The following is a 13737-nucleotide window of genomic DNA, read 5'->3' as shown; positions in this document are numbered from 1 at the left end:
CGGTTTTCAAACACAGTTTGCAGTCTCTTAAAGATGATGGATACCGATTCCTGGTCTGCGGCTGGCCATGTTTCAACTTCCCGCTCTTCGGCACCAGTCAACTGTCCCAATATGACAGCAGCTCTCTGTTTGCCAGTCAAAGAATACATATCTAGCACACCACATATTCTTCTCTTGAATCCGGACAGGGTGTCTCGTTTGCCGTTATACTGGGGAAGCCACTTCACTCCAGGGATATACGGCAGGGCCATAGGTAATATCGGGGTCACGACCCCTGCTGGCCTGTGCAGAGCCGGGCGCAGGTTGGGCATCAGGAGCGTTAACCGGTGCTCAGGTGGCTTGCTTGTCATCGGCCATTGTTGCGCCCCCCTAGTGAACCGGAGCCTACCTTCTTCACTTTCTTTACCAGGTAGGCCGCAGCTCCGCGGGCGACGGTCTTCTTCCAGGACCTTGCGTCGCTCGCGTCTGACGTCAGAGCGTCCTCTGAGCTCCTTCCAGGACCTGACGCTTCCTGGTTCGACGACAGGGGCGGGGCGTGTCTTAGGCTTTGCGCGCTTTAGCAATTACGCCTCCCAGGTTCCCGCGGTTACGCCCCTCTTCTTCCTGCGCTGCAGCGCGATAATGGCGGCGATCCTCACCGCAGTTTAACGCACAGTTCAGTTAAATAAAGGCGGACAGTACCCGGTGGCAACGGGCACGAAATCCTGTTTGTGACGCCAAGTCTGACACGCCCCCTGGGCCGTGGGGTACTCGGCAGCCGGGCCTTTGGTTGCCGGGGGATATCACGGTGGCTGTGCCGGTCCGTGACCCAGGGCGGTCAGTAAAAAGGGGGTAGATATGGGGGATTTGGACAGTTCGTGACGCCACCTGTGGAATGCGGCTAAGGGGTGCCGCCGCTGCGGAGCAGTCCTCTGGAACTGGTGTTACGGCAGCAGGGATGGTGTGGCTCTCCACAGGTAGAGCTAGCTCCAGGGCAGCTTCTGTAGGATTTCATGGGCCGCTCTTAGGTCTCTGTTGTTGGGGTCTCTGTGTTTTTTGTTTGACGCTACCCTTAGGGAGTTGCGTATTGTCTTGCATTCTTTGTCATACAATTTTTGGCACTGTTTATTTGTTGGTCTATTGGGGTTAGTCCTTCTGAGGCCTGCAAGTTCTGCCATGGTATATAGGAAGGATGTTATTAAAGTCGTTCACTGCCAGGTTGACCCCTTGCTGGTTTGGTGTATAGACACTTGCGTTAAAGTTTACAAGTAGCTCTTGAATCTCGATTCTGTTGGTCATGTTGGTGTATTCAGTGGCTAACTGTTTGTGCCACTTGAAGGATGATGGCAGGTTGTGGAGACCACTCAAGTGGGGCTTTGGTGTGGGTGACTTGTCGTGGATATCATGTACAGCAGTGTCTGGTTGTGGTCTGACAAGTGGTTTTCAGGTGTGACTATGAAGGCATTTATGTTTGTTGGGTCCATGTCGGTAATGGCATAATCTACCACACTGCTGCCTGTGTGGGAGTTTAGTGTAAATCTCCCTAATGAGTCCCCTCTGAAGCGACCATTCAGTATATACAGCCCAAGGCTCCGGCACAGGCTCAGCAGTGTCCTGCCGCTTTTGTTCACAATTCTGTCGTGGCTGTTTCTTGCTGTCTGTACTGTCACTGTAAAAGGACTCATCTCCTAGTACGTATGTGTTTCCATCAGGTGACACGTAGTCTTTCTCTGTACCCATCTTGGCGTTGAGGTCTCTGATGCGCCCCTGGGCCGTGGGGTACTCGGTAGCCGGGCCGGTCAGTGCTGGGGATGTCACGATGGCAGTGACCCGGTCCGTGACCCAGGGCGGTCAATTAAAGGGAAAGTAAAAGGTGTTCGTGACGCCACCTGTGGTATGCAGCTATATGGAGCCGCTGCTGCGGTGCAGATCCACTGGAGCTGATGGTGACGCAGCAGAGTTGGTTCAGCTCTCCACAAGCAGAGCTTAGCTCCAGGGCAGGAAATAGTGATGTTATGAGGTAGATGTTGCTGGTGCTGTGTAGTGTAGGGCTGGTGATGGCGCAGCAATAATTCCAGGACATAGTGGGGTGCAGTCTTCAGGTTTTACTCACGGTTCTGCAAGTCTCCAGGTTACCAAGGTCAGTGTGTAACCTCCCACGTAGTCCTGTGTCCACCAGGGAAGGGGTTCAGCAAACTCTAAAGTCTCGCAAGGAGTACTTAAACGGGACCCCATTCTATATGCCTTTCTTGGTCGTCTTCCCTGCGCTGTCTCTCGCCCTCCTGCCCTGCACCTCACAATCAGTGTCCCAAGCCGGTAGCCTCAGATCTTGTCGGGTGACTTGCAATGCCCTGGACACTATGCGGCCACCTTTTCGGCGATGTAATTGTGGTTGTTGGCTGCAGCACCTTGAAAATGCAGCAGCCTCCGGTTATCTAGCTAAGCCTGGTTGTCCTCCACTAGTTTAGTGGCCGGTCCCCTCTGCAGCCTGATCCCTCCACGTCAGCGTGGATTCGGGAGCATGGGTGGGCTCTGCACTCGCCGTGCCCCTGGGATCCCCTCTGTCTCTCCGGAGCCCTCCCTCTGCTCCCGTCCTCTCTCACTCTCTCTCCTGGGCCTCTCAAACTAGGCCCGCCTCCTCTTTCTTTCTCCACTCAACTCCTGATCCAAGCACTGGAACCAAGAGCCTGGACCCTCCTATACTGCTCTCCTGAGCAAGACTGGACCCTTCTAGATGGTTCTCTCTGTCTTTTATACTCTTCCTCACGGTGCTCCCCTGATCTACTTCTTCCACCCACACCCACTACATGGTTCCACCCTCCAGCTAGAGACCAGGGACTGTGCTCTCCCTCAGGAGCAATCTCGCCCTTCCCTACTGAAGTGGAGTGTGTTGGATGCGGGTTTGTGGGTCCCGGGTAGTACTCCCTCCTTACCTGAGAGTGGGGTACCACTCCTCTGGGTGAGATGCAGTACCTCTGTGGCGACTGAACCAGCCGGAGCCCCACATCTCTACAGATGAGCACCCTGCCCTTGGATTGGAATTGGGCTGCCTCCCTCTGTAGGATCTCGAAGATGTCCGGCTTAAAGTATGGGGATTCTGATGGAGGGATGTAAGCTGCACAGAGGTAGATATCCTGCTGAGAAGTGAGGATGGAGCTGCTTATCCTCATCCAGATGTGGCTGTCTCCTCTTTTTATTGCCTTGATGTGTTCTTTGATCTCCTCCTTGTACCAGATTAGTATGCCCCCTGAGCACCGGCCCTGTTTGGTATTCTTGTTTTTCTGGATGGAGACAGATAATTCCCTGTATCCCATGGGTGCAAGGGATTCCTCCTCTGCTCGGGCCCATGTCTCCAGGAGGATCTGAATGTCAATGTTTTTTAGCCTATGTTTGAAGTCTGGGTCATTTATCTTGGACCCAAAAGCTGAAGCGTTCAATCCTTGAATGTTACAGCTGCTGATAACTAAGGATGTCATATTTTGTCGATATACCTTATAATAGAGAGATTTTCATTGGATATAACTGGTTTTAGTGGTGGGTTTGGGTGGTATATTTTACTGGGTGTCCCACAAGTTTGCTGCACAATGTGTTGACCAATGTCCTTATTTCTGCCATGTTGCTGCCCTCTATTGCTTTGTGTTGCCATTGTGGGGAATGTGGACTCCTGTACTTCTGCCCACTCTGTGGGCTGTCTCTGGGGATCGCTTTGGGTTGCCATCTGTTTGGAGGGCGTCTTGCTTGTGGTCTCGGCGGTCTGTTTAGAACCATGTCCTTTAGCTCTTTTGCTAGTTGGCTGACTCCATGTTTATTGAGATGTTTGTCATCATATAGATGACGGAGCTTAATTTTGGGGTGTCTTGCCAGCTGTATGTTTGGTGTTGAGGTAATGCTGGCGGCCAGCTCTGTGTTGATTTGCTGGGTTATCTGTTGGTGTAGGTCTTTCCTTGGAAGCAGGGCAGACAGGATTATTTTGCTTCTGGGGAATTTTTGATGGGCCGCTATTGCGAGTTTTGATAAGTCTTGTGTGGCCTCTTGGTGTATATGGTTTGAGCCGGTGTGTAGTATGAGGTGTGTGGGCTCTGAGAAGTATGGGTTATCGATCACCTCCTCTGCTTGAGGAATTGTTGAGCAGCAAATTTTTAGGACCCGTGCCCCCGGGAACAGTCGCTTAGTGTCCAGGTATTTCCCGTTTGAGTCTATTAATAGGACGATGTCAGGGCCTGTTGTTTTATTTGGGCCAATTGTTTTCTGTGTGTCGTTGGGTCCTTGGGTATCGGTTGCCCTGGGATGCTGTGATGATGGGGCTGTAATTTAGTTGCTGGGATTGAGGATGGAGTTTATTTTAGTGTTGTTGGGTCCAGGGGTGCTGGTTACCTTGGTTTGCTTTGTGTCTGGGGCTGTATTTTTATTGATGGGATAATGTGTAGAGTCCGTATGGCTGAGGCTGTCACAGGTCTGTGATGTGTCAGGCACCGAGGTAGTTGGTGCAGGCATCTGTTTTGGGGGGGTGATTGTACTTTGTGGTGCCTTCTCCGGTTTTTGTTGCAGGTTTGATGATTTTAGCTCTGTTATTTCTTTTTTGAGCTGTGAATTTTCTTTCTGCAGCATTTGAAGTGATTGTTTCATTTCACACAGGTATGTTTTCACCCTTGATATTTCCTCCCTCAATTGGACATTTGCATTTTTCGCACCTTGGCTTCTTTGAAATTCCTCTTTGAATTGGATAAACTTTCTAGTTGGGACAGGCTGTCTCTGAGTATATGACGCGCCCCCTGGGCCTGTGTTGTGCAGGGGAACCCAGAACCGGGCCTGTTGTAGAATGCTGGGGGTTGTAGTCTCCATGTGGCGGTGACCCGGTCCGTGCCCAGGGTGGTCAAACCAGTGGCAGTCTTAATGTATAGCAAATGTCCGACTACGCCACCCGTGGATTGCGGTCAGTGTGGACCGCCACTGCGCTGCAGACCGCTGAGGCTGATGTTGTTTGCGCAGCCGAGTATGGGATAACTCCCCACGGGAGAAGTATTGCCTCAGGGCAGCTAATGTGGATGATGATGGGAGTGATGGTGTGAGCGTCCCAGTGCTAATGGTGCTGGTGCGGCGAGGAACCACAGAGACGTGCGGTTGCAGTTTTCAATGCTTTACTCACAGTTGTTGTTCATGTCAATGCTGCAGGCGATGACTGCCCGAGCCGCGCTGCGTCCACCAGGCAAGGGACTCGGTCAACTCCCAGGTAATTCCAGAGTGTGGTTCAGAGCTCCCTTCTCTACCTTTCTCTGGCCGTCCCCACCAGTGACCCACCTTTGTCCAGCTTCCTCGGGCCTTCTGTTGGCGAAACCTCTCCCGGTTTCCCTGATCCTATACGGTATGCCTTTCTGGTGGATGTAGTGAGGGGTCGCACCAAGATGTGGTAACAACCTCCGGTCTTTGGCTGAGGAATCTGTTGCCTCCACCAATTTGGGTTCCGGTACCCTGTTCTGCCAACCCTTCACCCTGTATCTCCTCTGGGCATATGGGGTTCCTTCGGTCCTCGTGTCTCTGGGCCTTTCTCTGTGTTCCTTGCTTCCTTTCTCCTCTGTTCCAGTTCCTTTCTTACTTTCCTTTCCGTTCCTTCTCCTCTCTCTTTCTGCTGTTTCTGGCCTCCACTCCAGGCCTGCCTCTGGAGCTGGGCCCAGACTGAGCCACAGCTCCCTGTCAGCCCTCTCTGGCTGAACTCCTGTCTTCTTCTCCTCCTCTCTGAACTGAACACTGTTCTAAGATGGTGCCCACCTTTTATACCTCCTTCTGACACCCGAGCCCAGGTGACTAGCAACCAATGGGCTCCTGCCTATGCCCAGAGACCCACCCCTATCTGCTCCTACACCACTGGGTAGTCCACCCCCTCCCCACTCCAGCCAGGGACAGATGCTGTCGTGCCTGCACTTCTGTCTAGTGGAAGCACCGTTGAGCTGTCTCTCGGAAATGGGGTGTGTGTGGTGCATGCAGCCTACCGAGCCCTAGTCCACACTCCATCCTTACCCGGGAGTGGAATATCACACATCTGGTTTGAGGTGCAATACCCCTGTAGCAGCCGAGCCCTCGGGTTGCTACATCCCCCCCTGGTAAATCACAGCACGTCCTCGGGCTGGAAAAGAATAAAACTATTTAAAACATACAAATTTTTAAAGTGCACTTGCATATAAGATATTAACTTGTAACTCATCCCTTTATGGGAGGTACTCTTTTCTTTTTAACATTACTGGTACTCCTTTCCATAAAACATCTTGCTAATGCCACTGGAACTCTTTTAGCATATAAAACATCACATAAAACATTTGCAGTATTATTCTAGCAGCATATAAAACTTTCCAATATAAGACATTTTCAAATAAAACATTTTCTTCAAAAACACATTCTGGAGCTCTGGCCGCTGTGCAACTTGTGACCAGGTAAAGGTGCAACAGTCCATTTAATTCTGAGGTAGACGTTGCAGTTCTTTTATAAAACCAGTAGGGGGCGCTTTAAGAAGTGCAACTATTTACAAGGGATTGGCCGCTCTCAGTCCTCGGCCAGTGGGGATAGGGGAATGGCTGCTCACAGTCCTCAGCCTGGTTAGGGATTGAGGGGGTTAACTTGCACACGGGTAACAGTCCTTTAACTATTCCACACTTCAATCAGCAGCAGTTCTCATAACAGTTCTTGTAACAGTTCTGGTACCCTGACGGGTAACTATATACAGTTCCACTTTACCGTTTACTGGTAACGGTGTCCTCCTGATGCTCCTTGCTCTTCCGGGTAATCTTCTGGTCCGTCCGGACCCTCAGTGTACTCCGTGTCTGGGCGGTACTGCAGTTCCTCCTCCGTGAGCCGGTGAACGTGGAGGGCATACAGTCCCTTTGCGCCCTTGTGCCGGGTGTAGGTGACCAAGTCACCGGGGTACAGGTCACGGCCGTGATGTCCCTCCGGCAGGTGGCTTTCAACGTCCCTTCTAGTGACGAAGACGTCGGTGTCAGCCTCCGGGTCTCTGATGAAGCCCCAGCCATGCTCTAGCTGGAACTTGACTACGGTCCCGGTGGCTCTGGGACCGCGGATGCCGTGGGTGTCTTGTCGGGCCCTCCTCTTCTGTTCCGCGCTCCTGGCCTGGAGTCGCTCCTCCCTGATGCGCCTCTGCCGCCGCTCTCTTTCATAGCTGGCCAGCTGCTGACGGCAGCAATCCAGGCGCTGGGCTGCTTCTGCCCGGGTCTCCTGGGTGAACCCCATGAAACTCTCGCCGGTGGGGTCCCATGCAAACTGGGCATCCTCCAGCGGGGGGTAGAGCGATGTTGGCGGGCTCCGGGGCCGGGATCAGAGGCTCGCTGAGGGGTTGTTCTCCCCGGAGACGGGGGTTGTCAAACTCTGGTGGCCACTCAAAGGGCAGCCCGTCCAGGCTGGTATGTTGAGCGTACAGGTCCGCACCCAGGGGCGGCACCGCGGGCTTCGGACGTGTGGCAGCGCCCGGGGGCACTCGGCCTTGCGACCAGGCCGGTGGTCGCTTGTTGGTCGCGCCCGGGGGTGGCACCGCCAAGGTAGGGGGCGCTGGTGAGGCAGCGGCGCCCGGGTGTGCTGGGCCTTGCGTCCTGGCCTGTGACGTCTCCCGCATTACGGCGCCCGGGTTCAGAGGGCACAGCGCGGGGCGGGGCGTGATGACGGTTCTCGCTGACTGAGGCCTAGCTGGCGGCGGTGGAGGCGTGGCGTCAGGTACGGTCCCCAGGGCTTTGGGTCCTGCAACGGAGGGTGAGGGCAGGCTGGTGTTCCCAGGGCTTGGGGTGGTGGCGTCCCCATTACCTGCCTCGGTCTCCATGGCCTCCTCCGCGGCGTCGTCTGCAGCTGCCGGTCCCGGCGGGGTCCTCCGCTGGCTGCCTTCGTGCTGCCGGGTCATCTCCTCCTTCCACACGGCAAACACATCCCGCTGCGCCCGGACCATTCTTCTGTTTAGGTCTTCCAGCGCTGCGCGCGCACTGTCCGGGTCTCTAGGCAGCTGGGCCAGCAACTCACTCAGGCTGCAGGGTGGCTCAGCTTGCAGCAGGCTGCGGGCCAGGGTGCTGGTGGAGTTCTCTGCTCCTTCCATCTCCGGGTGCAGCAGGTCCAGACTGATCAAGGCCGCACCCAGCCCCTCAGTTTTCTTTCCTATCCGCCCCCATGGGGGTTGGTCTTGGGGGCATCTGCTGACAATCACCCTCAGGGGCAGTCCCCCCACGCCGATGGACATCTCCACTGCTGCACTCATGGCTGGTGGGGGCGGGCTCCTTCTCTGGCGCCATTCTGGGACCTGGCCCACGATGGGAGGCGGCCTCCTGCCGTCTTCTGGTGCGCACATAATGGCGTCCGCTCTGCCAGGGCGGGAAAAACGGATGTAGATGGCGGGAAACGGTCCAAGATGGCGTCCGATGGCGGGAATCGGCTCCGGATGGCGGGAAACGACTCCGGACGGCGGGAAACTTCTGGAAATGGCGGGAGACTTCTTTTTAAGGTACATGTGCAGTTTTCTCCAGGCACGCAATACCCGCTTGTGGCGGGTTGGTAATGATCCTGCCAACTACGCCAAAGTTGACGCGCCCCCTGGGCCTGTGTTGTGCAGGGGAACCCGGAACCGGGCCTGTTGTAGAATGCTGGGGGTTGTAGTCTCCGTGTGGCGGTGACCCGGTCTGTGCCCAGGGTGGTCAAACCAGTGGCAGTCTTAATGTATAGCAAATGTCCGACTACGCCACCCGTGGATTGCGGTCAGTGGGGACCGCCGCTGCGCTGCAGACCGCTGAGGCTGATGTTGTTTGCGCAGCCGAGTATGGGATAACTCCCCACGGGAGAAGTATTGCCTCAGGGCAGCTAATGTGGATGATGATGGGAGTGATGGTGTGAGCGTCCCAGTGCTAATGGTGCTGGTGCGGCGAGGAACCACAGAGACGTGCGGTTGCAGTTTTCAATGCTTTACTCACAGTTGTTGTTCATGTCAATGCTGCAGGCGATGACTGCCCGAGCCGCGCTGCGTCCACCAGGCAAGGGACTCGGTCAACTCCCAGGTAATTCCAGAGTGTGGTTCAGAGCTCCCTTCTCTACCTTTCTCTGGCCGTCCCCACCAGTGACCCACCTTTGTCCAGCTTCCTCGGGCCTTCTGTTGGCGAAACCTCTCCCGGTTTCCCTGACCCTATACGGTATGCCTTTCTGGTGGATGTAGTGAGGGGTCGCACCAAGATGTGGTAACAACCTCCGGTCTTTGGATGAGGAATCTGTTGCCTCCACCAATTTGGGTTCCGGTACCCTGTTCTGCCAACCCTTCACCCTGTATCTCCTCTGGGCATATGGGGTTCCTTCGGTCCTCGTGTCTCTGGGCCTTTCTCTGTGTTCTTTGCTTCCTTTCTCCTCTGTTCCAGTTCCTTTCTTACTTTCCTTTCTGTTCCTCCTCCTCTCTCTCTCTGCTGTTTCTGGCCTCCACTCCAGGCCTGCCTCTGGAGCTGGGCCCAGACTGAGCCACAGCTCCCTGTCAGCCCTCTCTGGCTGAACTCCTGTCTTCTTCTCCTCCTCTCTGAACTGAACACTGTTCTAAGATGGTGCCCACCTTTTATACCTCCTTCTGACACCCGAGCCCAGGTGACTAGCAACCAATGGGCTCCTGCCTATGCCCAGAGACCCACCCCTATCTGCTCCTATACCACTGGGTAGTCCACCCCCTCCCCACTCCAGCCAGGGACAGATGCTGTCGTGCCTGCACTTCTGTCTAGTGGGAGCACCGTTGAGCTGTCCCTCGGAAATGGGGTGTGTGTGGTGCATGCAGCCTATCGAGCCCTAGTCCACACTCCATCCTTACCCGGGAGTGGAATATCACACCTCTGGTTTGAGGTGCAATACCCCTGTAGCAGCCGAGCCCTCGGGGTGCTACATATATCTCTGGGGGGGGGGTTGTGAAGTAGATGGGGCTGGGGGGCAGCTGGAGACCCTGCCTGCTGTGATCTGATCAGCAGTAGTTGTGCTTTCTCTCTGCCTCAGGGTTAAAACTTGGTTCTTAATGTGCTGGAATTGTTGATAAAATTCTTCCAATTTGGGTTCCGTTCCTTGTACCATGATAGCTCCATTGTTATAAATGTTTATGTAGAGATTAAAACTCTCAGGGTCCTCCTCATCCTGTACTCTAATTTGTTTGCCCCTGCTGATGCCCCGCATTTTGACGTTCTTGTAATATTTGCTGAGAGTCTGGTCCCAGCTTTTGTGGTGCCCTGCGTAGAATAACACATTTGTTTTTTCCCCATGTTCGTTAAGGTCTATCAATAGGGATTTTTCCTGATTGTGTCCATTTTTATGAGTTTTCTTGCTTCCCTGGATCTGGCATTTTTAGGGAAGGTTATCACTAGTGAGTCAGGCCCCCTGCTGTCTCCACCTGTTGTCTCCAGGTCTCCCGCCTTCCCTGCAGAGCTATCACTGTGTTGTTTCATTTTGAAATGCTATCTCTTATATTTTCTTCTGCGTAATTTATGGGCAGTTCTTATTTTAGCAATGTATTAGCATGGAGCCCTTACCTTGGGGGTGCGCTGTGCTCTATTAGGGATGGTGGTTGTTTGCTGGGTCTCCACTAGGCGATCTTGTCTTGCTTTTGTATCTTTGTATCTAAAATTTTTCATATGTCTTTTCATATCATGGCTTAAAATCTTTGTCCAGTGTGCTTAGTATTTCGTCGTGTGTGTAGATTTCCGGGATATGTCCTCCAATCTGCTCATTATAAGGTATAAACTTGGGTTTGATCAGGAGCTCATCTTGCAGTGTCCTGCTCTGCTCAGCCTCTCTCTCTCTCATCTCTCTCTCCTTTTCTCTCCACTCGCTCTCCTCTCTCTTCTCTCCTCCTCTTTCTCTCCTCCTCTTTCTCTCCTCTCTCTTCTCTCCTCTCTCTCTTCTCTCTCTCTTTCTCTCTTCTCTCTCTCCTCTTTCTCTCCTCTTTCTCTCCTCTTTCTCTCCTCTCTCTCCTCTCTCTCTCCCCTCTCTCTCCCCTCTCCCCTCTCACCTCTCTCCCCTCTCCTCTCTCCCTCTCCTCTCACTCTCCTCTCTCTCTCTTCTCTCTCTCTCCTCTCTCTCTCCTCTCTCTCCCCTCTCTCTCCCCACTCTCCCCTCTCCTCTCTCTTTTCTCTCTCTTTTCTCTCTCTTTTGTCTTGACGCGCCCAGGGGATGGGGATGACTCGGCACCCGGGCCTTGTTGTTGCCTGATCTTGGGGGATGTCGCGGTGGTCGGCTCCCGGGCCCGTACCCTGGGTCACTCTTAAAAGAAGGGGGGGGGGGAGTTATATGGGATAGGGAATGTTCATGACGCCACCTGTGGTGTCTGGTGAGGATCACCAGCACTGCAACAGTCCTCTGAGGCCGGTGTTCAGGCAGCTTAGTTGGTGCGGCTCCCCACAGGTGGAGCGGGGCCTCAGGGCAGCGTAAGTGTAGGGATGCAGGACAGAGGGGACCCAGCCGTGTCAGAGGAAGAATAGAACAATAGGCACGCACACCGGAGTTCACTTCAGTACCTTTACTGGTGGTGTTTCTGGCATGGTCCAGGGTACTTCATGGTGAAGGGTGCATATCAGGACTCTCCCCAGTGAGCGGGTGTGGGGCCTCCTGTTCCTTGCCTTTCCTCGATAAGTTTCGGACCTGCCTGGAGCTAGGCCTAACTTGGTCTCTGTCTTGCACCTGCTGACCTGGTGGTAAGGCCTTCTGTTGGAGATCACACTCCCTGGTCTCCTGGGCCTCCGTGACTCCTGACCCTGGTATGTAATCAGCTTTTGGTGTTCCTGGGACATATAGTTCGCCTGGGGTTCCGGTTGTTTCTGCTGGATGTAAGGAATCCCTGCAGACACGGACACGGTGTCCGGCAATTGGTTTTGGGGTGAGCTGGTTAAGCTCCTCTGCCCCCTATGTTGCTTGCTTACTCCACTCACCTTCGGCCACGCTCAGGGCCCTCACTAGGCTTCACACGGGCAGTAGAACTCGCTACTCTTCACCGCTCTTTTGGCGTCGGCACGCCTTAGGCTCACTAACTCGAGCTCTCTGAGTCTGGACTGAACTGACTGAGCTCCACTGCAGGCTAGCTTCTGCAGGAGCTCCTCTCAACAGACTGACCTTCTAACAGACTGACCTTCTCACAGACTGTAGACTCTAGACTGCGACTCCAGACTGAACTGCCTAGCTCCACCTTCCCATTTTATATCTCAAACAGGCTCCCTATGCTGGTCTGAGGTGGAAGGTGGAGGTGTGTGAATGCTATGAGGGCCTCTTGTGGAGGAGTCCATCCATGCACCCGTCTGGGATCTGTGGCACCAATGCGCAGCAGGGCGCCACACTCTCTTCCCCCGGAACTCCGAACATTGCAAAGAACTTCCGGGAGAAGTCCGTGTTCTTCAGGTTCGCTCATCTATAATAGGGAATTCTACAGGATCAATTCATAATTTTTAGAATTTGCTCTACTAAAATGACAATAAAACATGTAATATATGGTATTATAGTTTTCATTGAATGTGGAGGAATTGTATCCATCCACAAGCAGATGGCAGTAAAAGCTTGAATTTGATCTGGAAGCTTTTTGATGTTTACCCTTTCCATCGAAATGCTCCATATTTGATTTTTCGGATTCTCTGTATACCAAAATTCTGAATATCTTACCATTTATCCTTACAGGCTGACGAACATTGATAGTTGCAGATGTTTATTCTTCCCTGGAGAAATTTGATTGCAACATTAAATTTTCCATTTTTCATTCTATCAGCTTTTTCGAGGTTCTGTATCCCCAGATATTCAACCTACAGTATATTCAAAAAATATTCTAATGGTTTCTCATTGTCACAACAGGAAAAAAGAACCGGTTATGTAATGTCAATAAACTGGATGTACTGAATCTTAAAGGAGAAATAAACATAATCAATACTGAGGATGAATTGTAGAATGATTATCAGAGATTATCAATATTCAGAAGAACATGTTTCCTGGATAAATTGCCAACTGAATGAACTTGATTTAACGTGCTGCTCATACATCAGAAGGATTTGCCCCTCCTATGTAACGTCACCAATATTTCTTGACCTGTTTGAAAGCTGACAATGCTAATCTATTATTAGGGGTTTTCCAGTTAATCATCTATACATATTTACAAATTTCTGTTCTGTTCTGCAGCAGCTGAGGTGTGTAGTATGATGTTCTGCAGCAGCTGAGGTGTGTAGTATGATGTTCTGCAGCAGCTGAAGTGTGTAGTATGATGTTCTGCAGCAGCTGAGGTATGTAGTATGAGGTTCTGTAGCAGCTGAGGTGTGTAGTATGATATTCTGCAGCAGCTGAAGTATATTGTTTTGTTCTGCAACAGCTGGGGTGTGTAGTAAGATGTTCTGCAGCAGCTGAGGTGTGTATTATTAGGTTCTGCAGCAGCTGAGGTGTGTAGTAAGATGTTCTGCAGCAGCTGAGGTGTGTGTTATGAAGTTCTGCAGTCCCTAGTAGAGCTGCTTATTTCGGTCTGATTGTTGAGGTCTGACCTCAGATGTTTACCTGGATGATTTGTGCAGACATCTTTGCTCACTGAATGGACAAAAATTCACAAAGTGAATCATTATAACATGGACCGGCTTCATCCTGCTGATGCCATATGGGTAACTGGACTGGTACTTGGTGCACAGTATGCTGCGTACAAGGGGCACGCTGTATCGGGGTTCTGTGCTCCATGTATCAGGAGACAAAGACTGTAATAGAATAACCCCGGACAGGAGTGACTTTGTATGCATGTCCATAAGGTTT

Source organism: Phyllobates terribilis, unplaced genomic scaffold (assembly GCF_046119375.1).
Source record: "Phyllobates terribilis strain yellow unplaced genomic scaffold, ASM4611937v1 Scaffold_5__5_contigs__length_657084704, whole genome shotgun sequence".
Classification (NCBI taxonomy): domain Eukaryota; kingdom Metazoa; phylum Chordata; class Amphibia; order Anura; family Dendrobatidae; genus Phyllobates; species Phyllobates terribilis.
The sequence above is the reverse complement of the archived record's forward strand: the minus strand, read 5'-3'. Positions refer to the sequence as shown.